Genomic DNA, 27,777 nt, shown 5'->3' on the forward strand with positions numbered 1-27,777 from the left:
GGAAGCTACAGGCAATAGATTAAAACCCCATGGTTACTACGGACTACATAGGAAGGGGCCTATAGATCTTGAGAAATAGAAGTCGGACCAAGGAACTAGCCAAAAATGAACTGAACCCATAATACTCACAACAAAACCAGAAAAAGTCCTAGATATATTTTTACTATTTTTACAATCATTCTTTCTCTCTCTTTTTTTTTTTTTAATTTTTAGAAAAAAAAAATTTTAAGTCCTTTATTGTTCCTTTAATTTTCACTTTTATAACCTATTACTTTGCAAAAAAAAAAAAAAAAGACCCTATTTTTTTCTTCTTCAGCAAACTTCATATATATATATTTTATAATTTTTTGACCTTGTTTTTTTTTTTCTTTTTTTCTTCTTTTCTTTAACATTGTATTTTTGAAATTCCAAACTCTACTCTAGTTTTTTAATTTTAGCTTTTTGGTATATGTTATCAATTTTGTACCTATAGTTTTTTTATAATTTCTGTGACTTTTTTTTTTCTATTTCTTTCTCTTCTTCTTCTATATAACATTGTATATCTGAAATTCCAAACTCTACTCTAGATTTTTAATTCATGCTTTTTGGTATTTGATATTAATTTTGTACCTGTATTTTCTTTATAATTTTTGCAACATTGTTTGTTTTTGTTTGTTTGTTTTCTCTCTTTATGTCTCTTCTTCCTTTTTTTTAACATTGTATTTTTGAAATTCCAAACTCTACTCTAGATTTTTAATTTTTGCTTTTTGGTATTAGTTATCAATTTTGTACCTGCATTTTCTTTATAATTTTCGCAACCTTGTTTGTTCGTTTTTTCTCTCTTTCTCGTCCTTCTTCTTTTCTAACATCGTATTTTTGAAATTCCAAACTCTACTCTAGATTTTTAATTTTTGCTTTTATGTATTTGTTACCAATTTTGTACCTTTAAGAACCCAATCCTCAGGACCCATTTTTCACTAGGGAGCAAGATTACTGGCTTGACTGCTCTCCCTCCCTTTGGACTCTCCTTTTTCTCCACCAGGTCGCCTGTGTCTCCTCCCTAACCCCTCTCTACTCTACCCAACTCTGTGAGTTTCTGTGTGTTCCAGATGGTGGAGAACACTTAGGGAACTGATTACTGGATGGATCTGTTCCCTCCTTTTCATTCCCCCCTTTTATCCTTCTGGCCACCTCTGTCTCCTTCCTCCTTATTCTCTTCTCTGTATAACTCCGTGAACATCTCTGAGTGGTCCAGTTGTGGAGTGCACATAAGGAAGTGACTACTGGCTACCCCACTGTCTCCACTATTGATTTCACCTCATCTCATTTGGGTCGCCTCTAACTCTCTCCTCCCTCTTCTCTTCTCCATGTAACGCGGTGAACCTCTCTGAGTGACCCTCACAGTAGAGAAACTTTTCATCTTTAACGTAGATGTTTTATCAATGGTGCTGTATAGAAGGAGAAGTTTTGAAACTACTGTAAAAATAAGACCAATAACTGGAAGCAGGAGGCTTAAGTCCAAACCCTGACTCCAGGGAACTCCTGACTCCTGGGAACATTAATAGACAGGAGCTCATCAAATGCCTCCATACCAACACTGAAACCAAGCACCACACAAGGGCCAACAAGTTACAGGGCAAGACATACGAGGCAAATTCTCCAGCAACAAAGGAACACAGCCCTGAGCTTCAAGATATAAGCTGCCCAAAGTCACCCCAAAACCATAGACATCTCATAACTCATTACTGGACATTTCATTGCACTCCAGAGAGAAGAAATACAGCTCCACCCACCAGAACACCGACACAAGCTTCCCTAACCAGGAAACCTTGACAAGCCACCTGTGCAAACCCACACACAGCGAGGAAAAGCCACAATAAAGAGAACTCCACAAACTGCCAGAATACAGAAAGGACACCCCAAACTCAGCAATATAAACAAGATGAAGAGACAGAGGAATACCCAGCAGATAAAGGAACAGGATAAATGCCCACCAAACCAAACCAAAGAGGAAGAGATAGGGAATCTACCTAATAAAGAATTCCGAATAATGATAGTGAAATTGATCCAAAATCTCGAAATTAAAATGGAATCACAGATAAATAGCCTGGAGACAAGGATTGAGAAGATGCAAGAAAGGTTTAACAAGGACCTAGAAGAAATAAAAAAGAGTCAATATATAATGAATAATGCAATAAATGCGATCAAAAGCACTCTGGAGGCAACAAATAGTAGAATAACAGAGGCAGAAGATAGGATTAGTGAATTAGAAGATAGAATGGTAGGAATAAATGAATCAAAGAGGAAAAAAGAAAAACGAATTAAAAGAAAAGAGGACAATCTCAGAGACCTCCAGGACAATATTAAACGTTACAACATTCGAATCATAGGGGTCCCAGAAGAAGAAGACAAAAAGAAAGACCATGAGAAAATACTTGAGGAGATAATAGTTGAAAACTTCCCTAAAATGGGGAAGGAAATAATCACCCAAGTCCAAGAAACCCAGAGAGTCCAAAACAGGATAAACCCAAGGCGAAACACCCCAAGACACATATTAATCAAATTAAGAAAGATCAAACACAAAGAACAAATATTAAAAGCAGCAAGGGAAAAACAACAAATAACACACAAGGGAATTCCCATAAGGATAACAGCTGATCTTTCAACAGAAACTCTTCAAGCCAGGAGGGAATGGCAAGACATACTTAAAATGATGAAAGAAAATAACCTACAGTCCAGATTATTGTACCCAGCAAGGATTTCATTCAAATATGAAGGAGAAATCAAAAGCTTTTCAGACAAGCAAAAGCTGAGAGAATTCTGCACCACCAAACCAGCTCTCCAACAAATACTAAAGGATATTCTCTAGACAGGAAACACAAAAACGGTGTATAAATTTGAACCCAAAACAATAGAGTAAATGGCAACGGGATCATACTTATCAGTAATTACCTTAAACGTAAATGGGTTGAATGCCCCAACCAAAAGACAAAGACTGGCTGAATGGATACAAAAACAAGACCCCTACATATGTTGTCTACAAGAGACCCACCTCAAAACAGGGGACACATACAGACTGAAAGTGAAGGGCTGGAAAAAGATTTTCCATGCAAATAGGGACCAAAAGAAAGCAGGAGTAGCAATACTTGTATCAGATAAAATAGACTTTAAAACAAAGGCTGTGAAAAGAGACAAAGAAGGTCACTACATAATGATCAAAGGATCAATCCAAGAAGAAGATACAACAATTATAAATATATATGCACCCAACACGGGAGCACTGCAATATGTAAGACACATGTTAACAAGTATGCAAGGAGAAATTAACAATAACACAATAATAGTGGGAGACTTTAATACCCCACTCACACCTATGGATAGATCAACTAAACAGAAAATTAACAAGGAAACACAAACTTTAAATGATACAATAGACCACTTAGACCTAATTGATATCTATAGGACATTTCATCCCAAAACAATGAATTTCACCTTTTTCTCAAGCGCACATGGAACCTTCTCCAGGATAGATCATATCCTGGGCCATAAATCCAGCCTTGGTAAATTCAAAAAAATAGAAATCATTCCAAGCATCTTTTCTGACCACAATGCAGTAAGATTAGATCTCAATTACAGGAGAAAAACTATTAAAAATGCCAACATATGGAGGCTGAACAACATGCTGCTGAATAACCAACAAATCACAGAAGAAATCAAAAAAGAAATCAAAATTTGCATAGAAACGAATGAAAATGAAAACACAACAACCCAAAACCTGTGGGACACTGTAAAAGCAGTTCTAAGGGGAAAGTTCATAGCAATACAGGCACACCTCAAGAAACAAGAAAAAAGTCAAATAAATAACCTAACTCGACACCTAAAGCAACTAGAAAAGGAAGAAATAAAGAACCCCAGGGTTAGTAGAAGGAAAGAAATCTTAAAAATTAGAGCAGAAATAAATGCAAAAGAAACAAAAGAGACCATAGCAAAAATCAACAAAACCAAAAGCTGGTTTTTTGAAAGGATAAATAAAATTGACAAACCATTAGCCAGACTCATCAAGAAACAAAGGGAGAAAAATCAAATCAATAAAATTAGAAATGAAAATGGAGAGATCACAACAGACAACACAGAAATACAAAGGATCATAAGAGACTACTATTAACAATTATATGCCAATAAAATGGACAACGTGGAAGAAATGGACAAATTCTTAGAAAAGTACAACTTTCCAAAACTCGACCAGGAAGAAATAGAAAATCTTAACAGACCCATCACAAGCACGGAAATTGAAACTGTAATCAAAAATCTTCCAGCAAATAAAAGCCCATGTCCAGATGGCTTCACAGCTGAATTCTACCAAAAATTTAGAGAAGAGCTAACACCTATCCTGCTCAAACTCTTCCAGAAAATTGCAGAGGAAGGTAAACTTCCAAACTCATTCTATGAGGCCACCATCACCCTAATACCAAAACCTGATAAAGAGCCCACAAAAAAAGAAAATTACAGGCCAATATCACTGATGAACATAGATGCAAAAATCCTTAATAAAATTCTAGCAATCAGAATCCAACAACACATTAAAAAGACCATACACCATGACCAAGTGGGCTTTATCCCAGGGATGCAAGGATTCTTCAATATCTGCAAATCAATCAATGTAATACACCACATTAACAAATTGAATAATAAAAACCATATGATTATCTCAATAGATGCAGAGAAAGCCTTTGACAAAATTCAACACTCATTTATGATAAAAACTCTCCAGAAAGCAGGAATAGAAGGAACATACCTCAACATCATAAAAGCTATATATGACAAACCCACAGCAAACATTATCCTCAATGGTGAAAAATTGAAAGCATTTCCTCTAAAGTCAGGAACAAGACAAGGGTGCCCACTTTCACCATTGCTATTCAACATAGTTTTGGAAGTTTTGGCCACAGCAATCAGAGCAGAAAAAGAAATAAAAGGAATCCAAATTGGAAAAGAAGAAGTAAAACTCTCACTATTTGCAGATGACATGATCCTCTACATAGAAAACCCTAAAGACTCCACCAGAAAATTACTAGAACTAATCAATGACTATAGTAAAGTTGCAGGATATAAAATCAACACACAGAAATCCCTTGCATTCCTATACACTAATAATGAAAAAACAGAAAGAGAAATTAAAGAAACAATTCCATTCACCATTGCAATGGAAAGAATAAAATACTTAGGAATATATCTACCTAAAGAAACTAAAAACCTGTATATAGAAAACTATAAAACACTGGTGAAAGAAATCAAAGAGGACACTAATAGATGGAGAAATATACCATGTTCATGGATTGGAAGAATCAATATAGTGAAAATGAGTATACTATCCAAAGCAATTTATAGATTCAATGCAATCCCTATCAAGCTACCAACAGTATTCTTCACAGAGCTAGAACAAATAATTTCACAATTTGTATGGAAATACAAAAAACCTCGAATAGCCAAAGCGATCCTGAGAAAGAAAAATGGAACTGGAGGAATCAACCTACCTGACTTCAGGCTCTACTACAAAGCCACAGTTATCAAGACAGTATGGTACTGGCACAAAGACAGAAATATAGATCAATGGAACAAAATAGAAAGCCCAGAGATAAATCCACGCACATATGGACACCTTATCTTTGACAAAGGAGGCAAGAATATACAATGGATTAAAGACAAGCTCTTTAACAAGTGGTGCTGGGAAAACTGGTCAACCACTTGTAAAAGAATGAAACTAGAACACTTTCTAACACCATACACAAAAATAAACTCAAAATGGATTAAAGATCTAAACGTAAGACCAGAAACTATAAAACTCCTAGAGGAGAACATAGGCAAAACACTCTCCGACATACATCACAGCAGGATCCTCTATGACCCACCTCCCAGAATATTGGAAATAAAAACAAAGATAAACAAATGGGACCTAATTAACCTTAAAAGCTTCTGCACATCAAAGGAAACTATTAGCAAGGTGAAAAGACAGCCTTCAGAATGGGAGAAAATAATAGCAAATGAAGCAACTGACAAACAACTAATCTCAAAAATATACAAGCAACTCCTACAGCTCAACTCCAGAAAAATAAATGACCCAATCAAAAAATGGGCCAAAGAACTAAATAGACATTTCTCCAAAGAAGACATACAGATGGCTAACAAACACATGAAAAGATGCTCAACATCACTCATTATCAGAGAAATGCAAATCAAAACCACTATGAGGTACCATTTCACACCAGTCAGAATGGCTGTGATCCAAAAGTCTACAAATAATAAATGCTGGAGAGGGTGTGGAGAAAAGGGAACCCTCTTACACTGTTGGTGGGAATGCAAACTAGTACAGCCACTATGGAGAACAGTGTGGAGATTCCTTAAAAAACTGGAAATAGAACTGCCCTATGATCCAGCAATCCCACTGCTGGGCATACACACTGAGGAAACCAGAAGGGAAAGAGACACGTGTACCCCAATGTTCATCGCAGCACTGTTTATAATAGCCAGGATATGGAAGCAACCTAGATGTCCATCAGCAGATGAATGGATAGGAAAGCTGTGGTACATATACAGAATGGAGTATTACTCAGCCATTAAAAAGAATACATTTGAATCAGTTCTAATGAGGTGGGTGAAACTGGAGCCTATTATACAGAGTGAAGTAAGCCAGAAGGAAAAACACCAATACAGTATACTAAAGCATATATATGGAATTTAGAAAGAGGGTAACAATAACCCTGTGTACGAGACAGCAAAGGAGACACTGATGTATAGAACAGTCTTATGGACTCTGTGGGAGAGGGAGAGGGTGGGAAGATATGGGAGAATGGCATTGAAACATGTAAAATATCATGTATGAAACGAGATGCCAGTCCAGGTTCTATGCACGATACTGGATGCTTGGGGCTAGTGCACTGGGACGACCCAGAGGGATGGTATGGGGAGGGAGGAGGGTTCAGGATGGGGAACATATGTATACCTGTGGTGGATTCATTTTGATATTTGGCAAAACTAAAACAATTATGTAAAGTTTAAAAATAAAATTTAAAAAAATGAAAAAAAAATGTGAGAGGGTTTTTTTTTTTCCACCCCCCGTGGTAAGAAAGAAACAAAGCAACTGATTCTTGTTAAGTATCTGAGTTAAGCAATGAAACATGTAAAGAAACATAACAAATATAAATGGAAATGTATAAACTGCCATTTCTTTCCCTCAAAGAAGATCTTGAGAACAGAATGGGAAAGGGGAATTACTATAATTCATTATAAACATTTAAGATTCTCAGTAGGCTAGGTGCTATAATGGCTATAAGTTAAGGAATGGTACTAATCTACAGGGCTTCCCTGGTGGCTCAGTAGTAATGAACCTGCCTCCTAACACAGGAGATGCGGTTTCAATCCCTGGGTCAGGAAGATCCCCTGAAGAAGGAAATGATAACCTACTCCAGTATTTTGCCTGGGAAATCCCATGGACAGGAGCCTTGCAGGCAATAGTACATGGGCTCACAGAAGAGTTGGACACAACTTAGCAACTAAACAATAAGAACAACTAATTTGAAACATATTATACCTAGCTTCTTTAGATCTCCACTAAGTTATCAGTATTATTTTATGATCAGTCCTATTTCTTCTCCATTTGAATTACTCCATTAATGAATGACTTTTTAGAATAAATGACTGTGAAGTAAACTGAAAAGTTATGTAAATCATAGGTAAGCAACAAATAAATTCAGGGTCCCCCCACCAACTAATGCCAAGTTGTTTCTTCAGGATATGCAGCATTGTATAAAACTCCCAGGCAGGTTAGATCATGAATCAACAAGCATTTATTAAATTACTATATTCTACAATACTATATTCCATGTGGTAGGACAGACAACAAAAATATTGTGGGATCCTAAGGATTTTAACTTTAGTTTCCTTTAGTTGAGGAAACAAAATACATAGATCCCAGTATACATCACTAACACCGTTTCTTCCGGACACCATTGGCACACACCTGCTCCCTTATATGTATATGCCCATAGGCAATGGCACCCCACTCCAGTGCCTGGAAAATCCCATGGATGGAGGAGCCTGGTAGGCTGCAGTCCATGGGGTCACGAAGAGTCGGACACGACTGAGCGACTTCACTTTCACTTTTCACTTTCCTGCATTGGAGAAGGAAATGGCAACCCACTCCAGTGTTCTTGCCTGGAGAATCTCAGGGATGGGGGAGCCTGGTGGCTGCCATCTATGGGGTCACACAGAGTCGGACACGACTGAAGTGACTTAGCAGCAGTAGCATTCAAAATTTACCTGTCGATGTCTGCATTGACCTCTTGAGACCTACTTCTCTGAAAAAAAACTAAAATGAAGTGTATCTTTTTGCTCTTAAAGAACCCAGTCTCTTTTCTTCTTTTTCACAACAGTGTTCATTTTAGAAAATATGCACCTGATAAAAGTAACAATGTAAAAAGTAAAAAGGGAGGCAGAAAAGGAAGGAAACACAGAAAGAATAGAGGGAGGATTTAGGCATTTAACAATTTATCCAAATAAGGGTCAGTTCAGTTCAGTTTAGTCCAGTCGCTCAGTCGTGTTCGACTCTGCAACCCCATGAATTGCAGCATGCCAGGCCTCCCTGTCCATCACCAACTCCCAGAGTTCACTCAAACTTGTCCATCGAGTGGGTGAAGCCATCCAGCCATCTCATCTTCTGTCGTCCCCTTTTCCTCCTGCCCCCATTCCCTCCCAGCATCAGAGTCTTTTCTAATGAGTCAACTCTTTGCATGAGGTGGCCAAAGTACTGGAGTTTCAGCTTTAGCATCATTCCTTCCAAAGTACACCCAGGACTGATCTCCTTCAGAATGGACTGGTTGGATCTCCTTGCAGTCCAAGGGACTCTCAAGAGTCTTCTCCAACACCACAGCTCAAAAGCATCAATTCTTCGGTGCTCAGCTTTCTTCACAGTCCAACTCTCACAGCCATACATGACTACTGGAAAAACCATAGCCTTGACTAGACGGACCTTTGTTGGCAAAGTAATGTCTCTGCTTTTGAATATAAAGAAGGGTATCAGCACTTTAATTTTATAATGTCATGAGCATAAGCATATGAAAATTGAGTTAATGACACAAAGCCCTTTGAAATATGGCAAAGCATTCCCAAATTTGAATTCTTTCATGTAAAAATCCACTGTATTAAAATGTATTATACATATCGTATTTGTTACCAAGAGGATTTTGATTGTACTCTAAGTTGTCACTGATGAGAATAATTAGAAAAACTGGGAGTAAGAAACAGCAATAAAAATGAGATAAAACAAATGGCAGAGTAAGTAAAGAGGTTATTCCATCAGATCTTACTCCTTTTTGTATTATGAGGAGACAGATTGCTGGCACATATATAAAGTATGCTTCCAATATACTGTAAGATCATTTCACTAGGATCACATTGACAATGAGGGGGTAGAAATCAATAACCACATGTTATAACATTGGAATTTGACATAGGATCATATACTGAAAAAGACCTCTCAGTACGAATATTACCTTTGAAACAGCAAATAAATACACAGCCATGACACTGAAACTAAGGGAAATAGAAAGTATAAGAAGCATCTAATGATCAACTAATTATAATGCTCATTATTGCTCATTAAAATGTATACCACTCATCTCTAACCTTCTATATAGTGTTCAGTCTCAATTTTTTACTTTAGTCAATCAACTCATGTATTGAACAGCCTTTTAAGATTTGTGGCCTCAAGGGTTTCCCTGGTGGTTCAGCTTGCCAATGCATGAACCCTGGGTTTGATCCCTAGGCCAGAAATATCTCCTGGAGGAGGAGACAGTAACCCACTCCAGTATTCTTGCCTAGAGAATCCCATGGACAGAGGAGCCTGGTGGGCTAGAGTCAAAGGGGTCACAAAAGAGTTGGATGGGAATTAGCAACTAAACAACAACAAAGAAAAAATGAGTGCTAAATTAGTGCAATGGCCATGAAAACAGCCGATCACAGAAAATGCTAAGTGTTCTAGCCTTATAAGGGTGGATAATGATGCTTCAAGGCAATTTAGGGGGGAAAATTAGCATATTTGGATATGTTGCAACATGAGGCACTTCTGATGTATCCAGACCAAGATGCTGATACAAGTAGTTTTAAATGGGATCTATAGCTCAGGAGGGCTTCCCTGGTGGCTCAGATGGTAAAAAAATCCACCTGCAACATGGGAGACCTGGGCTTGATCCCTGGGTTGGGAAGATCCCTTGGAGGAGGAAATGGCAACCCACTCCAATATTCTTGCCTGGAGAATTCCATGGACAGAGGAGCCTGGCAGACTACAGTCCATGGGGCTGCAAAGAGTCAGACACAACTGAGTGACTAAGCACATTGTAGCTCAGGAGAAATATCTAGGTTAAAAATACTTGAATCTATGGGATAGAATTGTGGTGAATATCAACATTCAGGGACTAAAAGGATAAAGAGAAGTCAACTAGTCACACAGTAAAGGAAAGAATGAAAAGATTAAAGTGTTGTAGACACCAAAGGAGGAGAGGGAATGATGAGAACCAAATAGATCTTCAGCACAAGTGAGACAGGCCTGGGCCCTGGGATCCTTGTTGCAGTGCTTGCAGCTTGGACACAACTCTCCTTGAGCAACAAAATATAAACTATATGGGACTAAAATTAACTGCATGCATGTGCAGTTAGGACAGATTCTGGACAAAAGGTACAAAGAAACCAAAACACCACTTGTCACTTCAAAAGAGCCTGAAGCAAAAGTAGGGTACTGCACATGCCCCCTGCACATTAAGGGGTGGGCAAACCACCTAAGCCACCCCTCCAGCCTGACCCCTGGAACCAACTCATGCCCCAGCTCAGAACATGCCAGCAAGGGAAACTGTTATTTGTTCTTGCTCCCCCACTGTTGTTGAAAGCGACCCAATAAAGCCTTGCCTGAATTTCCTGTCTTGCCTCTGATCAACTTCTACTGATTAAGGAGGGCAAGAATAGTGGTCTGTAACACAGGTGTACAAGGTACACTGGATCAGATATTATAATATATTGCCTAAAATTTTTGTGAAGAAAATCTTGAAATATGAAGGATAAATATAATGAAACAATGCAAAGTTAATATAAAAGAACAAGTATCTGAAGGCTAAGCTCTGGAAAAAGGAAAAAACATAAGGCTACTACTGAGTCTTTGAGATAAATTACAGTGCACATAATATGCTTTGAGCTAAACACTCCTAGAATTAATAAACTGCCTAGTTACTCGATATAAATCCACATGATTTACACCGAAAATTCATTTACATTCTACAGAGGAAAAATATCTATTTTCTCCCTTCTTTCTAAAAAGATTTCTGAACTCTGGGAGAAAGTTTATGATGATTAATAGAGCGCTGCCAGAAATTTGTGTTGAGAAAAAATTTTTAATTTTTTATATATAAAGATAATATTTGAAGCCAACTCTCAGTAAAAAGCATATTTAAGGGGTTTTTTTCCCCCCAGAGAAATTACAAGCTATATTGGATTTTCTAGAACTTTCCTACGGGGAAGCCTATCATATTCTAATTAAATGGCTGCCAGGAGGTAAGCATGTAGTGTATGACCTGCTTCCAGGCTCTCTTCATGCTCAGCTCACCTTGAGTTTAGTGCCATGACAAACTTTCTTAAATGCCACATGTAACGGTAATGTAACAGAGACAATATTTTGGAAATATTAAACTAATGGATGTTTTCATCCCCTCTAAATTATGATACCTTCCATTGCCCTGCCTATTTTATCACTGTTTATCAGATAAGATTAGGGAAATCTCTGGTCAGTGAAATTTTTTCCCTAGTACAAATGAGAAACATACAGACTCTCCTTAAAGAAATGCTATGTCAGAATCTCTGTGTGGGGCATGTGGGCCCTGAATGCAAATGAATGCACGCCTGGAAGCAACCTAAAGGCCATGGATGCTTTGGGAATTTGGCAGACATAGTGACACTTATCAGAAAGCTTCATTGTTGATCGTCTCAGAACTTGTTCCCATGAGAGCAGAACCTCTGTGAAAGAAGTAGTTAAATCTTTAAAAAGACCAAGCAGTAAAAGACCATTTGAAAAAGAAGAAAGTCTAGCCAGGAGTTAATTCCCTTTGAGGATTTTATTATCCCTGTGAGCTCTTGGATAAAGTGAAACAGCAGTCTCAGGGGGAACTGCTCTTTGAAGAGACGAGATGAGAGCTCAGCTTCTGAAGAAGTGGTCCCTGTATAAGCAGGGAGAGCACGAGATGGAGAGGGAGGTCATCGGGCCCATGCTTGAGGCCCAGCAGGAAGCACTGCAGGAGCTGCAACTTGCATCCCAGGGAACTACATGTGGATGCCATCAAATGGGACTCCAGTCTGTTCCCCTTTGAGAGGGAAAGGCCAGATCACATGCCTCCAGAAGGCCAGTACCACAACATCATCAAGGTGTACACACCAGTGGAATTCAAGAGAGAGCTACAGGAAGCTGTCCTCAGAACACACTGCTTTTGAGAATCAGAATGACCAGGATTCAAGGCTGCCTTACAAAATCATCAGTTCAGCTCAGTCACTCAGTCATGTCTGACTCTTTGCGACCCCACGGACAGCACCACACCAGGCCTCTCTGTCCATCACCAACTCCTGGAGCTTGCTCAGACTCATGTCCATTGAGTCGGTGATGTCATCCAACCATCTTATCCTCTGTCATCCCCTTCCTCCTGCCTTCAATCTTCCCAGCATCAGGGTCTTTTCCAATGAGTCAATTCTTCACATTAGGTGACCAAAGTATTGGAGCTTGCTGTTAATATATACAAACTATGGAAGGAAGAAAGGAAAGAAGGAAGGAAGTGGGGGGAGGGAGGGAGGAAAGGAGGAGGAGGAAGGCAATGTCCACAATTGAGCACGTATGGAGAGAGTTAAAAATGGTTCAGAGAGGGATTTGAGTAGAGAGGACTTGAAATAGCCTCCCACAAATATCCCAGTTGTAGTAGTATGAGACAGAGAACCAGCAAAATATCCAGTATCCCTAAGCCCTTGAAAGGTAAGTGAAACAGAGCTCAAAATTAAGTCAGTAAACTCAAGTGCTTAAAGTCCCCAAGTTACTACTTTGAGTTAAGATATGTTTGCCTCCAGAGACACTTTTATCCCTCAACTCAAAATCCTACAGAGGCTTCTAAACATCTATTTTAAAATTTTGAAATTCTCTTATCTGGCATTCACCTGTCTCAAGATTCCCAAACCTTTCCCTCTTCACTCCAAGATATATTAATAATACATGCATTTCTTATTGATACAATTAATTGTTGATATGAAGCAGGGCAAAGGCTAACAGAGTTTTGTCAAAACACTGGTCATAGCAAACACCCTCCTCCAAAAACACAAGAGATGACTCTACACATGGACATCACCAGATGGTCAGCACCAAAATCACATTGATTATATTCTTTGCAGCCAAATGGAGAAGCTCTATACAGTTAGAAAAAACAAGACCTGGAGCTAACTGTGGCTCAGATCATGAGCTCCTGATTGCAAAATTCAGGCTTAAATTGAAGAAAGCAGGGAAAACCTCTAGACCATTCAAGTATGACCTAAATTAAATCCCTTATGAATATATAGGAGGTGACAAGTAGATTCAAGGTATTAGATCTGGTAGACAGAATGCCTGAAGAATTATGGACAGAATTTTGTAACATTGTAACACAGGAGGCAGTGACCAAAACCATCCTAAAGAGAAAGAACGCAATAAGGCAAAGTGGTTGTCTGAGGAGGACTTACAAATAGTTGAGAAAAGTCAAGAGAAGCAAAGGGCAAAGGAGAAAGGTAAAGATATACTCAACTGAATGCAGAGTTCCAGAGAATTGTACGAAGAGATAAGAAAGCCTTCTTAACTGAACAATGCAAAGAAATAGAGGAAAATGATAGAATGGGAAAGACTAGGGATGTCTCAAAAAAAATTGGAGATAAAAAGGAAACATTTCATGCAAAGATGGGCACAATAGAGGACAGAAATGGCAAGGACCTAATAGAAGCAGAAGAGATTAAGAAAACGTGGCAAGAATACAATGAAGAAGAACTATACAAAAAAAAAGTCTTAATGACCCAGGATAACCATGATGGTGTGGTCACTCACCTAGGGCCACTTTCATATCCAGGAGAGTGAGGTCAAGTAGGGCTTAGGAAGCATTACCACAAACAAAACTAGTGGAGTAGACAGAATTCCAGCTGAGCTATTTAAAATCATAAAACATGATAACAGTTAAAGTGCTACACTCAGTATGTCAGCAAATTTGGAAAACTTAGTAGTGGTCACAGGACTGGAAAAGGTGAGTTTTCATTTCAATCCCAAAGAAGGGCAATGCCAAAGATTGTTCAAACTACCAGATAATTGCACTCATTTCACATGCTAGCAGAGTAATAGTCAAAATCCTTCAAGCTAGGCTTCAGCAGTATGTGAATCAAGGACTTCCAGATGTACAAGCTGGATTTAGAAAAAGGCAGAGGAACCAGGGATCAATTTGCAGTATCTGTTGGATCACAGAAAAGGCACGAGAATTCCAGAAAAATTTCCACTTCATTGACTAAAGCTTTAGACTGTGTGGATTACAACAAACTGTGGAAAATTCTTAAAGAGATGGGAATACCAGACCACCTTGCCTGTCTCTGAGAAACATGTATGCAGGTCAAGAAACAACCGTTAGAATTGGACACTGAATGAAAGACTGATTCCAAACTGGGAAAGGAGTGTGTCAAAGCTGTATATTGTCACCCTGCTTAAATTTAACTTCTATGCAGAGTACATCATGAGAAACGCTGGGCTGGAAGAAACACAAGCTGGAATCAAGATTGCTGGGAGAAATATCAATAACCTCAGATACGCAGATGACACCACCCTTATGGCAGAAAGTGAAGAGGAACTAAAGAGCTTCTTGATGAGGATGAAAGAGAAGAATGAAAAAGCTGGCTTGACACTCAACATTCAAAAAACTAAGAACAGAAAACTAAGATTACTCCATGGCAAACAGAAGAGGAAAAAGTTGAAGCAGTGACAGATTTTATTTTCTTGGGTTCCAAAATCACTGAGGACAGTGACTGCAGCCATGAAATTAAACGACACTTGCTCCTTGGAAGAAAAGCTCTGACAACAAACCTAGACAGTGTATTAAAAAGCAGAGACATCATTTTGCTGACAAAAGCCCATATTGTCAAAGCTACAGTTTTTCCAGTAGCCATGTATGAATGTGAGAGTTATACCATAAAGAAGGCTGAGTGCCAAAGAAGTGATGTTTTTGAATTATGGTGCTGGAGAAGACTCTTGAGAATCCCTTGGACTGCAAGGAGATCAAACTAGTCAATCCTAGAGGTCACATCTATTGCTAGTTTCAAAATCTAATGAAAATCCAATAAAAATTAATTTTAAAAAATAAGGAAAAAGCTTAAAATAATATTTTGAATAGTAAAAGATAATTTTAATAAAATGGTTTATCTCAAGAGATAGGAGAAGTTGAAATGCTGCTGGAAAGTATTGTGGAGGAAGGAAGAAAAATAAAACAATCCAAGCCTATATTACATAGTATCTTCATTAAAATGTTATTGAGTTAAAAAAAAAAACTAATGAAATTATATAAATTTTCCCTTAACAAACTATAACTTACCTTTCTGTAATGCAATTTGGCAATATATATAAAAGTCAATATATATATTGACAGAGGTCTGTATAGTTAAAGTATGGTTTTTCCAGTAGTCATGTATGAATGTGAGAGTTGGATCATAAAGAAAGCTGAGAACTGAAGAATTGATGCTTTGAACTGTGGTGTTGGAGAAGACTCTTGAGAGTCCCTTTGGACTGCAAGGAGATCAAACCATTCAATCCTAAAAGAAATCAGTCCTGAATATTCAAGACTGATGCTGAAGCTCCAATACTTTGGCCATCTGATGTGAAGAGCCTATTCATTGGAGAAGGCCCTGATGCTGGGAAAGATTGAAGGTGGGAGGAGAAGGGGATGACAGAGTATGAGATGGTTGGATGGCATCACTGACTCGATAGACATGAGTTTGAGTAAGCTCTGGTAGTTGGTGATGGACAGGTAAGCCTGGCATGCTGCAGTCCATGGGGTCACAAAGAGTTGGACATGACTGAGTGTCTGAACTGAACTATAAAAGTCTTAAAAAGATAGTTACCTCTGTTCAGTGATTCAATTTTTCCAAGGAAATAAAATCAAAGATAGAGAATTTATGCATAAATGTGTTCATCAGAACATAATTTATAACAGTAAACTACTGTCAACAATCTAAATGACTGTGTAGTTTGAGTCAGGAAAAGAGTGAAAATAATCTCAACAATTTAAAAATCACTCTAGTATATTCTTAAAATTAAATATCATGCAAAGAAAAGGCAGAGGAATCAAATTGCCAATATCTGTTGGATCATAGAGAAAGCAAGAGAATTCCAGAAAAACATCTACTTCTACTTCACTGACTATGCTATAACCATTGACTGTGTGGGTCACAATAAACTGTGGAAAATTCTTAAAGCAATGGGAATACTAGACCACCTTACCTGTCTCCTGAGAAACAGGTCAAGAAGCAACAGCTAGAATCAGACATGGAACAGACTGGTTCAAAATTGGTAAAGGAGTACATCAAGGCTGTATAACTGTCACCCTGCTTTTTAACTTCTATGCAGAATACAGCATGTGAAATGCCAGACTAAAATATTTGATCACATTAAAATGTTTATTCACATAAGAGTATGTTCAAGACATAATATTAAGTGGAAAAAGTATACTATGTATTCATCAAAAGATTTCAATTTTGAGTAAATATGAAAACTGTTATGTTTGTGATTGGGATGAACCAAGCAGGATTAGAAGGCCTATACCTGCCCAGCTTCAAGATGGAAGGAAAGAGCTGAAAGTTAGCAACAGAGACATACTAGTTTAATCGATAGGGGAATCTTGCATGTCTGAAGCAAGGTCCTGGAGAAACACCTCACTGTATATGGCAGAAGGCAGACAGGACAAGGCAGAAGGCAGACAGGACATGGCAGCAGTCTTTGCTCTTAGGGACAGGGGTAGGTTGCTAGCTGTAGAGGAGTTGACTTAAGGTTGGCTCATGGGTTATCAGGGAAACCAGCTGAGCAGCATACCCCTCACCATCCTTTTAAGCACAGTGGAGAGTTCTTATCTAAAGCTATATCATTCCTTTGGGCCTGGGGCAAGTATGTAGGAGGGTCAGTCATGTGAGTAGGGTATACTTGAGGCAGGGACTGGCTGAGCAGGGGATGTACAGAAAACAAGAGAACAGTCATCTTGGGTAGCCTGATCATATCTTAATATTTATGTACATGAAATATCTTGAGAAAGCACACAAAAAGATTAGCTTATTTGTTCATTCCTTCAGTGTCCATTCATTTAAAACACATGTACATTTATTTACTAAGTTCTCTAAACCAAACAGTCATTGTTCTCACCCCTTGGGGTTGGTAGTCTGGTGAGAAAAATACATTTACATGTAACTACAACAAAATTATATGTGTACATTCATTTTTGTTTGTTTCTTAGCTGTCTCCATTAAAACTGCCAACTCCATTATCATAGAGATCCTGTTCATCATGTTTGTCACTGTACTGCCAGCATACACCAGAGTCCAGGATCATAAATATTTCAAGAATGCAGAGGAAACCCAGAGACTAAACAGGAGCATATTAGCAGAGGACCTCAGGTAGGAGGTTTGAAAACTTTTTTGAGGACAAGTGCCATTGAAAATAAGGTTCTGAAGGATGAGCAAGAAACAGGCAGATGAAGAGGGTTGGGAAGAATGTTTGAAGAAGAAAATAGCTACAGGGAAAAGAAAAAGTGTTAGCCAAATTCACTGAAGCAATGTTTATTTCAGGATGTTTATATAGAAAAAAAGACAATTTTCTTTTTCAAATTGTCTTCAATGAACATGTATTTTTGTGGTAATCAGAGAAACAATATTCTGAACAAAATAGACTTAAAATCTCTGACTTTTTGGAGATTACCCTGACTCTAAATAAATGTTTATTTTCTTACTTTGACTTGTCTTTGTATTTAACATACAAACTGAAAAAATTATTATAAATTCAATGTTCTACTCTAGAAATATATTTCCTCGTAGAGTTCAAGACCTTTCAGGTCACTTGATTTTTTTTCTTTCTTTTATTTTGTATCTTTCATAACACTAATACTGTGCTGTATACCCAATATATATGTAAAAGCTGGTTAAATAATTTATATTGGATATAAACAGTAATTGAATCCATAAAACCTATAATTCTGATCTTACTGTATGATGGCTAGTTATTGTTCCAATGACTTTGCAGAACTAGTCCCAAAGAAATCAAAGAGAATTATTAAAATTCCTTTTAGAAACATTTTGCTGAAGAGATTATCTCATTTGATATAAATACTTATGCTAGAATTGGAATCAAAATTAATGCTATTTATTGTTCTAAAATCTCAGAAACAGATGTTTTCATTTCTTTCCAGGATAAAGAGGAGAGAAAATATATTCTTATGGTCAAAGTAACCATGACTACAGTTTTCAGACACATAACAAATGTTATTTTCATATATTTTGTGTTGGTTAAAATAATAATCTATTCTTATATATGAAATCTGTTCTTGGTGAACCTTCCTTTCACACTGCAGCACAATGCTTAATCAATCCAACAACGAGTAGTTTCAGGAGTAACTATTTTTTCCTCAGTGTGGAACATTCTTAAGGGTGTAGACGTGCCATATCCCAAAACGTTTAGAATTGCTACTTTGGTCCCTTTTGGTATTGTTCTCTCCATTCTCAAGGGGGAAGAATAATTTTCAGCTTCACTATTCAATAAGGCCCACATTTGAAGGGTGGCACAGACATGATGGTGGTTGTTGGAGAGAGAGAAGCATGATACAGTCCTAATCAAAGCCAGTGAGTCTTGCTTCCCCCACACAACTGGAATGTAGACCCTCATATACATGATGACACTCCATAAATAGAGCAAATAAGTGTGTACAATTATTTAAACTAACATCAAATGGACTGAAAAATGGGTTCACATTTCCAAAGGACCTCTCTGAATAAGAAGGGCATGATATTATGTCTTAAGACTCTCCTTCTGTTCTTAGTAATACATGGTGACTTTATGATTATGAGCAAGCTTTCCCCATCTGAGAGGTCTCAGCTCTGTTTATTTTAACAAAACTCTATGATTAGAACCATCTGGGTGAGTGATGTAAATCAAGGAAATGCTTTATATTGTGACAACTAGAAGCATGTGAACATGATTTCTAAAGTATTATAATCGAAGGAAATGGTCCTGTCATGACAAATTCCAAACGGAAGAAGACTGATCATTAATGCACTACTGAGTGGTGAGGGAATTTCATTTTGCTATTTATCCTACAACTCAAAGAAGGTATGTGACCTAATGTCTGAAGAGAAATTGAAAATGGGGTAAAAAGTGAAAAGGATTATTTTTTGTTTTATTCTTGGCAAGAAATTAGAGATGAGATTTTGTAATATCAAATTATTTTGATATTACAAAAGGCTGAACCACAGAACAAGAGGTGGAGGAGGATGGGCACAAGAGAAGAAAAAAAGAAGATGACAAGGAAGAAAAGGAGGTAGGCTAAGAAAGTCCTCATCAAGTGAAGTGGTATGACAGTTATCAAAGAATACATTAACTTTGGTTCTCAGAGACCAAATATAGATAACAGCAGCCAGAACTGTGCAATTCAGAATTTTGTGTCTTACTGAGAAATGTTTGATATTCAGAAGTCCAACAAGATAATTTATGAAGAATACCTAAAATCATCTCATTAATGACTGGTTAGGCATCAAAAAGGAACAGATGTTCTCTTCCATAAATACCATACTATAGCAAATAATTTAAAATATTTAAGAATTCTTCTCATGCAAATACTAGCATATTAATAAAAGAAAACACTAATTGACTTCAACAAATGATCCTCAGAGCAATTCAAATGATCAAGAAGTAATTAAAAAACACAAATTGCTAAACTAGTAGGAGACAATGCTTACAGTTACTTTCATTTGTTAAATGAGGCAAAATCCACATCTTGCTCCAAAGAATATTTCAAGAAATTTACCAGTGGAATTAGGATGTGACAATAGCATTTAAATTCCATAGAAATTAGTATAAGGAAACCGCCTACCCTGACATTTCCCCACAGTTAAAGTAAAGCATTCTTATTCCTAATGACTAATCTTTCTTTAGTCCTTTCCGGTTTACAAAGTGCCTATATCTACATCATCGTTTATGTAAAAAGGCAGGCTGCATGAGTGTTATTCATCTCTGTTTCATAGAGAGGCAGCATGGAACACAGGCTTTGATGCTGAAGTCCATGCTCCGTCACTGAGTAGTTTGTGACTCTGGACAATTTATTTAAACTCACTGAATCTCATTTTCCTCATGTGTAAATAGAGACATTTATCTGCCTCATAGGGTTATAAAGATTAAATGAATCAGTAGCTGTAAAGTGCTTATTATGAGTGGCAAACAACAAACTATAAAGTTACATAATTACTACAGGTAAAGTTGAGGTTAAGAGTACTGGATTAACTTTATACAGTTAATGAATAGAAGAGTCAATATTATATTCTATATTTTACATAAAGTCTAGCAACTTTAAAAACAAGCTTTATCACTCAATCCAAATAAAGTAAAGCAATATGTTATTCCTGAAAGAGCATACTGATTTTGGTGCAGACTTGGGCTCAAATAATAGCTCCACCACTTGGGCAAGTCACATAACACAATTAGCCTCAAATTTACTCAACTGTGAAATAGAGACATTAACATATAACTCATATGACAATAAAATGAGATAATGACTTCATGAAATTCAAATGGAAGGTCTTTATAAACTGAACTTGGTTCTTCGCAATATTTGGCTTTGTTGGAAATATTTTAAGAGTTCCCAAACTGTTGTGATAGGGCTGCCAGTATAAGACAGGAAACACAGTTAGAAAGACTTTAACAAGTTTGTTTCCTAACGCAATAGGTATGACTACCTTGACAAACTCTGATGAACATCTGGTCTGGGGTCATTAGTAAATGATGTGGTAAGGATTATGTGCTGGTGTATTTTGTATTCTTTTCCTAGCAAAAAGTAAAAATTAATGAGATGAATACCTCATTTCAAATACTGAAATATGCAAAATGTATTTTTCAGAAAATGAGAAATTCTATCAATAGTATCATGTATCAAGTGATTTTAGAAAACAAAAACTATAGTTGTTCAATTTAACAAATTAGCACTGCCACAGCCTAGCTAAGCATTCCAAGACCATTCCTTTAATTTTATGATCCCACACATTAACTCCTATTAAAAGAAGATTTCAAGTAAATCTACTTGGATTAAAAATGTTCCTAACACTATATGACCATCCATGACTTATTTTACTTAACATAATGTTTTGGGGACTCATCCATATTACAGCATAGTATTACAGCATAGAATATATGGACTTCATTATCTTTCATTGCTGAATAATAAACCATTGTATGTATTAATATAAATAAAAAATGTCCCTATATGACACCTTTAACACCTTAAAATGGTTTAAGACAAAACACATATGCTTTGCACATAACACATGGCATACATCTTTTTTTGTGTGGTGAAAATCATAGACTCTTTAAATCCTACCACTCAATTATACAGAACTTTCTCACCAAACTTCTAAATTACTTAACTTTTGTAACTGTCTATAGAACTCCAGTTGAGCTATTCCAAATGCTGAATGATGCTGTGAAAGTGCTGCACTCAATATGCCAGCAAATTTGGAAAACGCAGCAGTGGCCACAGGACTGGAAAAGGTCAGTTTTCATTCCAATCCCAAAGAAAGGCAATGCTAAAGAATGCTCAAACTACCGCACTCATCTCACACGCTAGTAAAGTAATGCTCAAAATTCTCCAAGCCAGGCTTCAGCAATATGTGAACCGTGAACTTCCTGATGTTCAAGCTGGTTTTGGAAAAGGCGGAGGAACCAGAGATCAAATTGCCAACATCCGCTGGATCATCAAAAAAGCAAGAGAGTTCCAGAAAAACATCTATTTCTGCTTTATTGACTATGCCAAAGCCTTTGACTGTGTGGATCACAATAAACTGTGGACAATTCTGAAAGAGATGGGAATACCAGACCACCTGATCTGCCTCTTGAGAAATCTGTACGCAGGTCAGGAAGCAACAGTTAGAACTGGACATGGAACAACAGACTGGTTCCAAATCGGAAAAGGAGTACATCAAGGCTGTATATTGTCACCCTGTTTATTTAACTTATATGCAGAGTACATCATGAGAAACGCTGGACTGGAAGAAGCACAAGCTGGAATCAAGATTGCCGGGAGAAATATCAATAACCTCAGATATGCAGATGACACCACCCTTATGGCAGAAAGTGAAGAGGAACTAAAAAGCCTCTTGATGAAAGTGAAAGTGGAGAGTGAAAAAGTTGGCTTAAAGCTCAACATTCAGAAAACGAAGATCATGGCATCTGGTCCCATCACTTCATGGGAAATAGATGGGAAACAGCGGAAACAGTGTCAGACTTTATTTTTTGGGGCTCCAAAATCACCGCAGATGGTGACTGCAGCCATGAAATTAAAAGACGCTTACTCTTTGGAAGGAAAGTTATGACCAACCTAGATAGCGTATTCAAAAGCAGAGACATTACCTTGCCAACAAAGGTTCGTCTAGTCAAGGCTATGTTTTTTCCAGTGGTCATGTATGGATGTGAGAGTTGGACTGTGAAGAAGGCTGAGCGCCGAAGAATTGATGCTTTTGAACTGTGGTGTTGGAGAAGACTCTTGAGAGTCCCTTGGACTGCAAGGAGATCCAACCAGTCCATTCTGAAGGAGATCAGCCCTGGGTGTTCTTTGGAAGGAATGATGCTAAAGGTGAAACTCCGGTACTTTGGCCACCTCATGCCAAGAGTTGACTCATTGGAAAAGACTCTGATGCTGGGAGGGATTGGGGGCAAGAGGAGAAGGGGACGACAGAGGATGAGATGGCTGGATGGCATCACTGACTCGATGGACGTGAGTCTCAGTGAACTCCGGGAGTTGGTGATGGACAGGGAGGCCTGGCATGCTGCGATTCATGGGGTCGCAAAGAGTCGGACAGGACCGAGCGACTGATCTTGTCTGATCTGATCTGATAATCAACACAGTTTGACTCTTTGGGAAATTTTGACATCAGTTTAAATAGATGCAAGACATCTCTGAAATATGAGTTGCTGGGCTCCAACTTTAGCTATGAAATAAATTTTAAGCCAGAAACGTCCTTGCCAAACAAATCATTTAATAAACTCCTGGATATGAATAAACATGTATGTTGGTATTTTCAATACATGTAGGTGTATTGGCTGCCTAGCACTACCATAACAAAGTACCACAATTTAGTAGAAACAACAGAAAATTGAAAGAGGGCTAAAATGAGCAAAGAATAGAATCATTCCTCTTGGATAGATCCCCGGGAGCCGAATGGCTGTGTCATATGATAAAGTCATGTTTAACTGTTTAAGAAACCACCAAACAATTTCACCAAAGTAAGTGTGCAGTTTTAAATTCCTGCCAGCAGTGCATGCAGGTTTGTTTCTTCACATCCTTGCAACAGTTATTATTATCTGCCTTTTTTAAATTGCATTTTCCTAATGACTAACAATGTGCCAGGCAGTCTGTTAGGTAGTAGGTATAGGTCAGATGGCAACTAGGTAGTAGATTATGTGAACAACACATAATCACTGCAAAGCATTTGTTGTTAGGGAAAAAGAGAAAGAGAAGGAGATAAAAGGATAATTCCTCCAACAGTAAATTACATGAACTCCCACCATGACATCATATCTTTTACTAAATAGTTTTAGGAAGTTTGAACACACTCTCTCATGAACAGAGTTTTCTGGAGATTCAACTAAACGAAGCTAAAGATTATATTCAAGTCATCATCCTGTCAAGTATTTCTTCTATATACCTTTGATCTTTAAAGCAATCATGTAAGACATCCTCTCAACTACTTCATTCTCTTTGAAAGGCATTTGCAATAGTATGGAGCACAAAGTAACTCTGCATTTAAGCTTCTTCAGGGAAAAATGGCCATTATTATTTTAAGAGAATTTCCACAAAGATGATTTTGACAATAATAGATTTTTCTGATGAGTGAAACCAATCATTTTTGATAGACTTTTAAAAATGTCAAATTTGTCCTATAAAATGGAGACCGAGGCAGATGATAGAATCTCTAGCAATCAGCAATCCTGAATGCTTCTGTTAAATAAAACTGAACAATTCTATACTTCTTGTCTTCTATGACTGCAAAGCCATACAAATGAGCTGCACACATGAATAAGTTTTCTTTAACTAAACATTAAATTACTTTTTCTTTTAAGTTTCTCAGATGACCTACCTCTGAACTCAGTATAAAGTGAAATAGAGGCAAGGAAATGTGAATTTCTGAAATTATGTACAAAGTTGGAAAATATTCTTAAAGGCCCTACCAAGAGGTAGGGAATTACCATGTGAGTCTTGAATCCATAAGAACTCCATTATAGAGATGAGAGTGAATAGGCTGTGAAATTCTATATATAAAATTATAATGGCACATTTTTGGAGAATTAAGGAAAACCAGATTAGGCATTTTGAGAGTTCCAGGTAGGAGAATAATGATTTAATAGCAAGACCTTTGGTAAAAGACACATTTTATTTATTTACCCATTAAGTATTAATTAAATTTTTAGCCAGGCACTTGGAATAAAAATAACTTTCCCTCCCTTCAAAGGGTTTATACTCCATTAAGAGACAGTTATGAAAACAAAATACAGTTCTCTAGTTGGAGCTAACATTTTTGGGCCATAACATTTGACAGATACCATATTTACATAGGATTATCTCATTCAATCCTCATAATAAACCTACAAGGTTAGTACCATTATTATTCCCACTAGTGGGGCAGTGGTAAAATATCCACCTGCCAATGCAGAAGATGCAAGAAACGTGAATTCAATCCCTGTGTCAGGAAGATTCCCTGGAGTATGAAATGGAAACCCAGTGCAGAATTCTTGCCTGAAAAATTCCAAGGACAGAGAAGCCTGGAGGGCTACAGTCCATGGGGTCGCAGAGTCAGACACAACTGAGCAATTGAGCACACACACACACACACACACACAGATATGGAAACAAGCTTAGAGTTGTAACTTGCACAAAGTTATTCAAACCATCTCTAACTGAATCAAGTGGCCTGTATCCCTAACCACTGAGGTAGCTATACTAGGTCTTGTATTGCCATAATAAATGTAGGAATATTAAAAAGCAAGAACAAAACAAACAGTAGGCACAGTGGGAAAGAGTACTGACTTTCCAGAGAGAGTTGAAAAAGCCTTCACCGACTAAGCTCTAAAAATAAATAGGAAATTTTCAGACAAAGAGACAAAGAAGAGGCATCCCAGGTTGACAGTAAATAACATATTGGAGCAGTAAACATTCATGAAATAACAGGAATAGAAGCTGTATAACAGGGAAGAACAAACCTGAACCCACATTAGATCTGCTCCTTTAGCTCTAACCCTTGTGTTCTGTTGCCTGTGCTTAGTCATGCTGGTTTTGTAAAAGAATGCTGTCTAGAGCCTGAAATATATAGAACCCATTCTCAAGGCTCTGACCTTTAAAGGTATAACACTTTTTCATTCATTTAGAGAGAAAATGTTGCAAAGCAGAGAATCACATTTGTCTTGTTGGAGTTTTATAGGAACATTGTGACCAGACCTAGACAGACAGCTGCAGAGAATCCTAGCACCAAAAAGTCTGCAACAACTAGCCATACCTTCTCCCCTTTTAGCATAAAGGAAGCCTGAACTCTACTCAGGTATAATGATTGTTTGGGACATTAGTCCACCATCTTCTCGGTCTACAGGCTTTCCAAGTAAAGTTGCTATTCCTTGCCCCAACAACTCATCTCTGGATTGACTGGCCAGTCCGGCCTCAAGCAGTAGAAGGCTGGACTCAGTAACAGTTGCATTGTTTCCTATGGCTATTGTAACAAGCTACCACACACTTCATGGCTTCAGGAATAGAAATATATTCTCTTAAAGTTTTGGATGCCCAGAAATCTGAAATTCCTATCACTGGGCAAAAATTAAGGTGTGCACAGGGCCATGCTCTGGGGTAAATGTGTCCCTTTCCTCTTCCAGCTTCTGATCATTGCCAACATTCCTTGGCTTATGGTCATATCACTACGTTTTTCAAGATCAGTATCTTGCAATTTCCCTGTGTCTATAAAATCTCTCTCTGTCTCTCTCTTACAAAGTATACTGCCCTTAGAGTCCATTCTGTTAATTCAGGATAACCTTCCTATCTTAAGATTCTTAATTTAATTATATCTCCAAAGACCCCTTTTACCAAGTAAGGTAACATTTACAAGTTGGAAGAATTGGACCTGATGTTTTTGAGGGTCATTTTTCAGCCTACCAAAACTTAGAATCACCTGGCTGGTGGAAGTGGAGGAGGTATGGGAGGCTAGCAGGGTGTGGGGGGAGAGGTAACACTGCAGAAAATAGAAAAGCCTAGGCAGGTGAGCAGGTACTAGAAGATAATGATTGAATTGGCTACAGGGAAGTTTATCTTATAAGTGATGGATACATTTGAAGTGGTCTGATTTGCAGCATGACACTGTGATATTTGCATGTTACAGAAAGATCTTTTCACGGTTAATATTTTGAAAAGAAGTTAGTATAAGGCAGGAGATTTTAAGACTCTTAATTATTTAGGGAGAAAAGGGAGGGATGGATAAGATATGAATATGGTTATTGTCGACTGGATGTAGAGAAAGAGATAGGAGGGAATTTAGGATAAATCATAAATTTCCAGTTTGAGCAAGTGGGTAGATAGTGGGGGCAAGTGAGGATATGGAACACTCAGAGTGATACAGATAGGCAGGATGAGCTTGACTTTAGACCTGATGATTTAGAAGTGCATGTGTGACATCCAAAGTAAGATGCTGGTAGATAACTGGATATGTAAGTCTGGAGAAAGAGAACAAAGGAAAGATTTAGACATTTAGATGTGCACATCTAAATTTGGAAATTTAGATTTAGGAACCATTGGCCATTATTATGGTTGAAACTACCAAATGGTCAACAAATTGATGTTAGTAGAAACTACTTTTTTGCTGGTACCAATGTGTTTCAAGGCAATTTCTCCATAATTTTTATGCTATCATGAATGCTTCAACTTGGTCAATGTTGAGTTTTAGCCACCTAGATTGTATCTAATTAGCTAGCTTTGTTGAGACACTGCCTGCATCATTTTGGAAAATTGTCTTATTAAACTCTACTTCAGAGAAAACAGACCGTTTACTTTTCTATTTACATCTGGTCATAAGTAATCAGGGTCTCAGTGCTAAGAAACTCTGTGCTGAATAGACCAGCCAAATCTTAAAAGGCTTTGGAAAGAAAAAACTATTACTTGTATGAATCCTCTAGAGAACTGATGATGAAAACTTACCCTAGCCCAGTGGTCCTTAAAACTTTTCCATTCCATGACTGCCCAGGCCCTACATCATTTCTCCTACAAAACCAAATCATATAACTTTAGTGTTTCATGCAGCTGGGAAAGGAAGAAAGACATTATCATCTTTATGAGAGCACAGGGTGCACTCAATAAATGTTGTTGAAAAGGGAACATTAGGCAGAGATTGAAAACAAAAAAGCCACAGGAAGACTGTGGATCCTGAGGATTTAACAAACAGGGTCTTCTGTGG

The 27,777-nt window shown here is 37.6% G+C and overlaps 1 protein-coding gene and 1 pseudogene across 4 annotated transcripts in view; one reads left to right on the top strand and one right to left on the bottom strand.

Moving 5' to 3' along the window:
* ANKS1B (ankyrin repeat and sterile alpha motif domain containing 1B) overlaps positions 1–27,777 on the bottom strand; it is a 1,158,555-nt gene that overhangs the window by 817,694 nt on the left and 313,084 nt on the right. The window lies entirely within an intron of this gene.
* Positions 12,004–12,509, top strand: LOC789481 (large ribosomal subunit protein mL40-like; annotated as a pseudogene).

This window comes from Bos taurus, chromosome 5, assembly GCF_002263795.3.
Source record: "Bos taurus isolate L1 Dominette 01449 registration number 42190680 breed Hereford chromosome 5, ARS-UCD2.0, whole genome shotgun sequence".
NCBI lineage: Eukaryota > Metazoa > Chordata > Mammalia > Artiodactyla > Bovidae > Bos > Bos taurus.